General features: G+C 39.2%; 1 long non-coding RNA gene across 1 annotated transcript; it reads right to left on the reverse strand.

Moving 5' to 3' along the window:
* Positions 1–1,585: 1,585 nt before the first annotated feature.
* Positions 1,586–9,096, reverse strand: LOC136019160 (uncharacterized). Its single transcript, XR_010614761.1, has 3 exons — positions 9,030–9,096; positions 3,512–3,641; positions 1,586–1,831 (listed from the first exon to the last, which is right to left on the reverse strand). It is a non-coding gene; the product is annotated as an uncharacterized LOC136019160 (long non-coding RNA).
* Positions 9,097–10,326: the final 1,230 nt, after the last annotated feature.

The raw sequence follows: 10,326 nt of genomic DNA on the forward strand, positions 1-10,326 counted from the left end.
GCACCATCCTTCACTCAAACTAGAACCTCAATGTGCTAGAATGGAATTAGGGACTGTAGGATGAGGGGTAACGGGTTCAAACTTAAACAAGGGAAGTTTAGATTAGGTATAAGGAAGAAGTTCTTTACTGGGAGGGTGGTGAGACACTGGAATGGGTTGCCCAAGGAAGTTGTGAATGCTCCATCCCTAGCAGTGTTCAAGGCCGGGCTGGATAGAGCCTTAGGTGACATGGGTTAGTGCAAGACATCCTTGCCCATGGCAGGGGGGTTGGAACTTGGTGATCTTCAGGTCCTTTCCAACCCTAACTATTCTATGATTCTATGAATGAAAAATCCCCATCTCAAAACACTGAAAGCTCGCTGTATAGGAGAGAATTCTCCTATATATAAATACAAAATGATAAGGTGGGGGAAATTTTTGGATCATGGTTTGAATTGTCATCAGAATGGTCAGTTCACACCTGCAAAAGCTGGAGAGGGTATTGCAGTATTTTCTTTCAAAGGTGACTTAAGAAGGAGGTCTTTCAGATACACTTCAAGTTCTGTTTGTACAGTACCCAGCAGGAGAGAGCTCACATCTTAACTGATCTTCTGTATGCTACAAAGACATAAATGCTAATGTATTTGATTATGGATATAACAGCTAAAGTACGTTAATCCCTAATGCTACCTGACTAATTAAGATAAATGCATGCAATATCGGTGTTCAGTCAATAGGCTCTGCTTCCAGTTTACCCTTTTAAAAGGGTAACATTTAATTAAATGTCCATTTAATTTGTTTATGTGACTAAGTAATAGCTGCAAGTGTAATTAAACATAAAGCTTTTAAAATGCTCATTCTTTTCCTAGCATGCAAGAATAGTAAACATGAGCATCATAAAATGCAAGTACAAGAGGGCAAGAATGCTAAAAATGGCGGGAAGAAAGTGACAGCCTGCAGAACATGAAGGTAGTAACCCAGTATGAATTAGTGCCTGCCATTAGCTGTAGCCAGCTGGTTGTCGTTATCATGTTATATAGAAGTATAACAAATGTGTCAATAAAGCTCTCTTTATAAAAGTTTTTTGGATATAAATACAGATTCTGCATTTAAAGGAATATCAGGGGTATCAGGGAAAAGAGTGTGAATGAAACCAAAAATTATACATGTCTGTTAAGCTTTGCTGTCTATTTTTCTGGTGTGGCTATTTTGTATATCCATGATAACTGATGAAAAATAACCACAGCCACACACCGGTCAATTCTACATTTCTGTTACTGTTGACTTTTCAACTGGCAGGCCATGTAAACTGAGCTGTCTGTACGTGCTTCCACAGGTCCTCCTGGACTTCTTTCCTCCCTTGTCCCTGCCCTCACCCCACCCCCAGCTTGTGTAGCATAAGATATGGTCTCCAAACTTTATCGGTTACAAGCAAGCTTAAAATTTGTAATTTCCAGGTACATGCCTCTGCTATTTAATAACATGGTTATTGTGATGCTCATTTACTGCTCGAGTGTGAAGATCATTGGTGAGATTTAACAATGCAAGGCTCCTTCCAGCATCCATAGGTAAACGTCAGAGACACTTCTGCCCCCCTTACCTGTGCCACTTCTTGCCTGGCTCCTTGGCCACTGTTGAGGATTTATCCCTTCAGGCTTCCAGCTCTAGTTCCAGTCCTTCCCTTCCAGCCTGAAGCATGCTGGCTTCTGTTCCTTCCAGGCCCAGTGCTGGGGCTGCTTCATTTAGGTACAGCAGCAGTTGACCCTCCTCAGGATGCAGAAGAGAGCAGCGGGGGCAGGAGAACAGAGAGCAAGTTGTTCTTCTCAGTTCTGGTATGCAGCACTACACTCACCTTGAGGGAGTAATTACATGGGAAGTCTCATTCAACTCAAATCTAATAAGCCTATACTGAACATATGCTTATTAAACTGGTAAATTTTTTAGGCAATTTTCAGTTAAAGGAGCATTCTTGATAGGACAAGGGGTAATGGCTTTAAACTAGAAGAGGGTAGATTTAGATTAGATAGGATGAGATTCTTCTCTATGAGGCGCTGGCACAGGTTGCCCAGAGAAGCTGTGGCTGCCCCATCCCTGGCAGTGTTCAAGCCCAGGATGGATGGGGCTTGGAGCAACCTGGTCTAGTGGAAGGTGTCCCTGCCCATGGCAGGGGGGATGTAGCTACATGAGCTCTAAAGTCCCTTCTGACCCAAACCATTCTATGATTCTGTGATTGACAATAATCTCTTCTTTGGAAAAAACATAATTTAGTCCACATTTGTTTTACATTTATTTCATATTATTTTGTAATATTTTAAGCTCCATATGGAATGAGAAGGACATCTGAAGGAATTTTCATCTTAGATCTCAATTGCTGTATTATAACCATATAATTCTTCTCTTCTGCACATTTGCTAGAGTAATTTTTATCCTTCCCCAGCACATTAAAATTCCCCCTGCCCAAGGTTCCTAGTCGCACAAAGACATATGAACAATTTATGCATAGGATAACCCTCCTAACTTCAGTGGGCATTCTTCTGTACTTGGTACTGAGTTCGTATTATTTCTTCACAGGTCAGAAGTCTGATGCTTACAGAGCTTTCAGGGTTCTCTACAGTGTCCAAGGTAGGAATATGTGCAACAGAAAGGTCAAAATGTTAAGCCTCACTGTTTATTTCTTATTAGAGAACTAGAGACAAAATTACCAATGCAAAGTCTTTCTTCACATCTCTGTAAGTGAGGCAAAAACAGTGTTTGAGAGTAGGAGGCTGGGTGTGGGAATGAAAGTACAATTCATCTGTGACTTTATAAAGTGATTTGGAGACACCTATTCTGCAACAATTGGGAAGAAACCGGGTGGGTGGTGTATAAGAACTGTGAAGACCAAATGTTTAGCTGTATTCAACTGTAAACAGAGTGATAGTCAGTAAACAGTCTCTCTGAAGAGAGTAATTAATAAGCACATGTGAAGAGATGGAAAAGAAGATGTATCCTTCTTCAGCAGACATCAAAGGGCAGGCTGGACAGTGAGAAATTAAGCATACCCGAAGGAGGCCACACAGCTGTATGTGCATTCAGCCAGGAAATACAATGCAATATAATGAACTAGGAAAAGGAGGAGAGAGGGACTAAGATAGGAATTGAAAAAGGAGTTCTAAAGTAACAAAGGAAGGAGCAACTTGCTCTGCGAGGAAGGGAACAGGCGTAGAGAAGCAGGGAGGTCTAAGCAGGTCAGCTTTTTCTGTGAAGGGGTCAAGTTGCAGAGAAGTTTTGCAGGATTAGAAAGAGTGATAAGAGAGCACAGTAGGTAGCCTCTAAATAAGATAAGGAAACAGGAGGAGCCACTGAAATGAATGGTTTGTCACCGTGATTCTCCTGCCTCTTGCTACATCTGAAAGCAGAACCCTGTGGCAGTTGGCCAGTTTGACAGGGAAGGCGATAAAAATAAATTACATCCTCTGTTTCCAATACAGACTGAGATGTTTCCAAAAGAATGGGGGAAGGGAACTTATTTGCAGGGATAAAAGGTACTTACGAGATCCAAAACTCATTGTCTGTTCTCTATAAAGTGGTGTCACGGCTGACTCCATAACGTACTCACTTGGCCCCAAATGGGGTTTTGGAATGTTCCACCTCTGGGACCAGCTGCTTTCACGAATGTTCGTCTGGAAGAGAAATCGAAGTTCAAAATTAAGGAAATGCTATTTTTTGTCTCTCAAAGAGCACACATGAAGCTGAGAAGAATGAATCAGAGAAACTGAGGCCAAGCAGTTTGAGATTCCCAGTGTCCTGGGTGGTCTTTGTTGCTAAATTCTATTAGTGTCATCTGTGGAGAATGCTTTCGTTCAAAACCTGCTTAAAACTGGGATAAAATAGATTTTCCCAAACAATTTGATTTACTGTGTAGCATGAGCAGAATACATGGTGTTAGCAGTGCGGCTTTGGCCTACTGCTGCAAATCAGGTTTTGTGGCCCCAATTTAAATGGTATCTAAGGAAGCAGTCAGGTCTTATTAGATTTTCTTGGCACAAGTGGACATGCACACTGAAGAAATACTGGCACTAGTTGCCCAGAGAAGCTGTGGGTGCCCCACTGCTGGCAGTGTTCAAGCCCAGGTTGGATGGGGCTGTGAGCAACCTGATCTACTTAAAGATATCCCTGCTCACTGCAGGGGGCTTGGACTAGATGACCTTTAAAGGTCCTTTCTAACCCAAACTGTCCTATGATTCCACGAAACATACCCCATCCTCTTGCATGTTATCCTCTTTGGGTTTGATATGTGCTCTGTGGATCTGAGGAAACTGAGGATCACAGTGTCTTCTCTAATACTTCTGGCTGATGTGCCAGGTGACACATGGAGGGAAAATGTGTCTTGTACCATTGCAGGGACTATAACTGTGGGTCACTTAAGCCAGGGAAGTACTTTGCATCCTGGCACTCCATCCTGCACTTAGGATCAGGCAATTACCCTACTAGTTACCTACTATCTCTCTCCCAGTGAGAAAGCAGTCCAAATTCTTTGCTTAACCACGTATTGTGGAGTAAGTAATCAGCTCTCCATGAACTGGAAATTAAAATTAGATCTATCCTCACAGATCCAGAACAAATATATTATTCATCTTACCTGGCTGATCTGTCCCATACCACTACCGATTTTCCCAGAGAAAGATTCTGCATATGACTAATGGCATTTTTTGAGGGTTAGACATTCCCAAGTTGGCTACTCAAGGGAAGAACTTTTATGTTTCAGCAACTTAGAAACATTGGCTGCAGTTACTGCGAAGAATGAGACTGCGATTAGTCTTCTACAACCTTTATAGGAATGCCTGAAAACCAGAGATGTCAATACTGCCAGCCTGAGAGGTCAGTAAGGCAGTGTCCTTGCTGACAAACAGACCATGCCTCAAAACTCCCTCTTGCTGGGCTGGTGGAGATAACATTTAGTGTGAGGCTGAGCAGCTTCACTTTTAGGGCTGCCTCTGTGGTTCTCTGGAGTCCTTTGCCGGAAAACAACACTGTATTATCCTCCAGAGATCAGCCAGGGCTGGGCTCCCATCTGTTCATGGATCTGCACCTGTTTTTCATTTCACCAATAGTGGCCACATGGCCTAAGACTGTGGGGGAATACAGAAAAGCAAAGGAATGTGTGGTTAAGGCAGTGGAGTTGGATTCAGAAGTTCTGAGTTTAAATCCTGACTGTGTGGCAAAGTCTTGGTGAGTCCTTTAATTTCTGTCTGCCTTAATCTTATCTGTAAAGGAGGAGTGATTATTTTTCTGGGGCCTTCTCCTTACCTTTTTCAACAAGGAATTGAAGAATTTTTTTTTTTCTCTCTGCCTGTATTTCACTGGGCACAGAAGTCCATGTAGAGATCCAGAAATGGACCTCTACATAGCACATCACTAATGATTAGGAACACCAAACACATCTCTGATCTATTTCCTCTGCATGCTGAAAAATAGAAAGGAAGTTCCTTAGAAAAGTTGCTCAATTTCTGCCTGTGTAAATGACAATACTGCTTGGACATAGCTCCAGTAGCATAGAACTCATGTGTGGGTATTTTGAGTGTTTATCTACAACTGCCACATGTGAATTTAGTGCAGGCACTGTTGATCTGAGGCTGAATCATATTCTAGCTGCAGCCAGCTTGGGACATACAGAAGTAGCAAATGTACCAATTCCCTGCCTCTCTCATGTCTTGCACTGGACATGCCATAGATTTGGCATTGTAGATTTTGTAGTCCTTACACTTGTTTAGAAAACAGAAGTAAAGCTGGCCCCTCTGCCTACATGTTTTATTTATTGCTTTATCAGCCAGTAAATTCTGTGTTTGTACAACAGTTTGTCTGCATCTTATGTTGACAGCCCATAGATAGCCTGAGACTAAATAAAGAGGGTAGCTGCTGTCAGGTTCCAGGTAAGTTCTCAGCTAGGTATGGTAACACCATGCTAACTGGGAGAATGCTGACCTTGCCGAATGCTATCAGCCTCTGCAAGGGTCCCTTAAAGCGCTCAGAGATCCTTGCAACTCATTCTTTGTGAATTCCTAACTTAGGCATCACTCGTAAATAATCCTCTCACATTTTTTCTGTCCTAACTGGGTATTAAGTTGATTGTAACTGTTCTCAGAGTTGATTTTCACCTTCAGCCTCACTCAACATCTACTCAAAGCTGCTGGGGTTTGTAATTGATTTAAATGGAGTTAGACTTATAACTTTATCAGAAAGTTTGCTCTTTGCATAAGTTTGATTTCCATGTGATATGTATAACTAGTCATTACAATTCCAGGTTGATTTATTTACCTCCAGATATGGAAAGTTCACTGCAATCTAAGGTTACTTTTCCTCAGTGTTTAAAATTTGTTTCTCATCTTGCATCTGAATTTAACTTATGTTCTACGTCACCAGATGTTGCTCTGTTTTCACCTGTGCCCACTGTTGGACTCCATAGCTCTATAGTATCTCCATGTAGATCCTTAAGAACTGCAATCAGCTTCTCACTTTTTCTTCTTAACCATCTTCAGAGTCAGGTATGTATTTCAGAACTACATTAATTCATAACTTTATTTTCAGAATTTGGATTATACAAATTTATCCTGCTCTTGGTGAACTGAATCACTGTGCTATTTTTAAATGTTAGTGTCACATTAAATATTTCCATTGAAACTTCTGTGGTTCACTCACTGTACAGTTTTGTAAGGTCTACTTATACAATCAATTTTTTCACATTCAGATGTATAATCCACATTGGACTCGATGGAAATATAAATTTTACCAAGGAATGGCAGCGTCAGACCTTAAACTAGCAGGCAATGCCAATATAATGCTAACAATAAAAATGTTCATCTTGAAAGAACCAACTACTGAGATTCTTCCTCTGTTTAATGACTCATCTTTCTTTTATGGCCTATTTTAAAGTTAATTACATTAAATAATTATTTTTTTTTTTTTCACAGAATGCTATAACTGAATTTGCTAAAAGGTGAGCTAAATCTGGACCCACTGCTATCAAGTCACAGAGTAACTGAAGTGGGTAAGGACCTTTGCAGGTCTTCTTGTTCACTTTTTAAAATGAACCATTCCCAAAGGACAAGACTTAGGAATGTTACGACACATTATTGCAATGAGAATGTTGCTAATATATGTTGCTAGGCACCTTTTCACTGTGCATCCTTAACATGTATTTTGGAGCAAAACTACTAGTCAAACTAATATCAACATCAACTCTTATGGAAGTATGGAAATGACTCTGAAGTCTTGTTTAAAGCACATAATGTGCAGCACGTTGACTTAAAAACGTTTCTTTATCTATATGCACTTGTATTTTCATTCTACTTGGTCAAAAAGAATATGAAGAATTAATCTTCCTGCTTTTGGAATGATCTTAGTAAAATTAGGCCTTTGACAGAAATCTGTAAAGTTGGTTTTGTTTTTTTTTTCTTTTTTTTTTTTTTTAATATATATAAAATGCTGTTATAACATTTGCTCTTCTGGTCTTATTCTTTATTTACTACATTTTTTTGACATCTGTCCCTGTCTCTTTTCATCAAATATTTATCTGCAGCAGCTGAAAGAGCCTCATTTGTTTTAATTAAAAATAAGACCACCAAGCTGGGATCACTTCCTTAGCTCTTCCATGGCTTGCACAGACAGAGAGTAGATCTTGTGAGGTTTTCCTGAGGGTGGCCCATTGACAGCATTTCCCCCCCTTCCTATATCCTTTCCTTTTGCACCATGTTTATTTTTGGATTGAGAAATGTAATCAGAGCCACATTCCAGACAAAGAAACTTTTTACAGTTAACACGCATGAGAAAGGAGGAAGATCATGTTGTGTTTCGTTTGGTGTTTCACTGTGAGAAACCATTTTCTAATTTGTGGCTTCTGGAACGGAATGATCATTGCCACAGAAACACAGGAATTGTCACAGCAATAAGGCCTCTGGTTCAGCATGCTGATACTGACATAGGAAGCAGGCACTTAAGAAAAAACTGTAGAAATTCAGCTGAGGAATATCCTACTGGTTTAAAATATGTTTTTGCACTTCTCCTCACTAATTAATACCTGTCTTGTTTTTTAGAGTTTCTTTTGTTCCACACCGCGCCCCTCCCCCTGCAGTGTTGACTTCAGAACAGGAAAAAACAAAGATAAAGAAGCAACCTAAAATAACTCCTTGTGTAAAGTTAGCATTCTAAGCTCATAGTACAGATTGATGCCTATTGCTACTAAAACTGTTCTAGAAGGTGTTTGGGTCATGTTATTTTCAGTTTTACATATCCTAGACAAATACTCTGGAGCACAGACAGACTGCTCATGACTTCTAGAGATTGTGAAATGTCTTCTGGTCTCAGGATCCCTATTAAGTTGCGTAACATCCCTGACCTTTCTCAGCCATCTTGATTGCCTTAGTGTTTGCTAATGAGACAGAATTTTAAACTAGGCTTTTACATTTATGTAAGCTGGAGGAGACAGAGGAGACTAATAAGCAAATCTTGGTTTTTTTCATACCCCATTTTACCTCATTCTTCATCTTACATGAGAAGTAAAAATTAAAAAAAAAAAACCAAACATCCCTGTGAATCACCAAATTAAAACTTTTATATCCTCACTCGGCAAAACTTACCTTCAAAAATTACCCTATATCCATCTTCCCTGGCAGTGTGTTACAGTACAGTCATCCAATGCTTAGACAGATATTTCTCACAATTGTCTATTGGATACTAGGCATTAATTAGATTTAAAATGAAAAGATATAATTTCTTCATAGATGTAATCAGTGTAAGATTTACACTACAGTAGCTGGAGTTTTCTAAATCCTGAAAAAACTTATCAGACTCAAAGCCTGACAGTAAATTGTGCACCTCTCAGTTTATTTTGTAGGCAAAGTAGAAAGAAACACCAGTGTGATCTTACATATCAAAAATTACTTCGCTACAGCATCTACATAAAAAAATGGTTTCAGGTGAGTAGATACTTTTTTTCCCCCTCATAATACACATATGCAACAAGCACACATATAGCACGTTTCATAATATTTATATAAAAGTTGTTAACTTACCCAGAGGCCAAAGCAGATTTTGTTTCAACATCTTTTCCAATTCACAGTATTCTCTCTTATTCTGCAGGACACAGTAATGTGGCTGCATAAAGTTGTCATGTAGGTCAGTTCTGTATTTGAGACATACAGGCAAAATTGACACAAAGCTTTAAGGGCAAAGTTTTCAAAAGTAGACACATATATTGAGAGCACAAGTTTAAATGAAAACTTGACCTCTAGATTATCCTATACTGATATTTATTATTGAAGTAACATTTACAGACAGTAATTCACTATATTATAGTTAAAATACTGTACTGTAACTGTCTAAGATCTTGATACTGGCATAAAGGAAAAGAATCAATTATGTAACTTGGAATCAGAATTTAACCGTTTCCTTGCAAGATACTGAGACAGGAGACAGCACCGTTGCATAATCAATTGAACAATAGAAAGGTATTCAGGAACTTAGATTTTCTTTCCAGCTCTGCCTGTGGATTGAGGGTGACCTTCGTCAATTGTGGATTCTACTCTGTAAAATGCAACTATAAATTCTCTTTTTATAAGTATTTTAAATTAAAAAGTTCTGTAAAGTACCCTAGATTTGATGACAATTGCTTACAATGATAAGTGAAATCAGAGTTAAACTAATTTAAGAGAGACTTTATTAACTAGAAAGATTATGAGCTTGTCAAAAAGATATTAATTAAAGTCTGGGGACTGCTTGCCAGTGTCATTCTAAATTAATTGCTAATGAGTTTCTCTTAAAAGTGGAGTGCAGCTGCAAGAACATCAGGCTCAAAGGAAACTTGATTTTGTTTATCATTCATTTTTACTTTGTTTAGCAAAGGATTTCTAAATACCAAAGAACTGTTTCTGGCAAGGATATTTTTGATTACAAAAATATTTCTATAATCTAAATGGCAGGATTCACATACTATAACCTTCTACACTTTTCTCTCTTTCTGTAAATCTCTGAGAACAGAAAACCTTCAGAACTATCTTGTATATCTTTTAAAAGGCAAAGAAGCTAAAAAAAACAACTGGGTTTTTAGAACTAGTGGCACACAAAAAGGGTTGATTGACAGACAGAAAGTTAGCGGTGGTTCTACTGACCCCCAAATCATGTGTGGTTTGTGCCATGCTCTTTGGGGCTAGTATCATCCATGAGAGCAATTCAGAACAGGCCAGAGATTTCTCCTGATTTCAAGGCCTCTGGTTTATAATTCTACTTAAGGGCACAGGCTGTTCGTGGGGGTGGGAAGTGATTCATATCCAATTCTGATCCTATTTACAGGCTATGTGTTCTAGCTTTTTG

The sequence above is a fragment of the Lathamus discolor genome, chromosome 8, assembly GCF_037157495.1.
Source record: "Lathamus discolor isolate bLatDis1 chromosome 8, bLatDis1.hap1, whole genome shotgun sequence".
NCBI classification, from domain to species: Eukaryota; Metazoa; Chordata; class Aves; order Psittaciformes; family Psittacidae; genus Lathamus; species Lathamus discolor.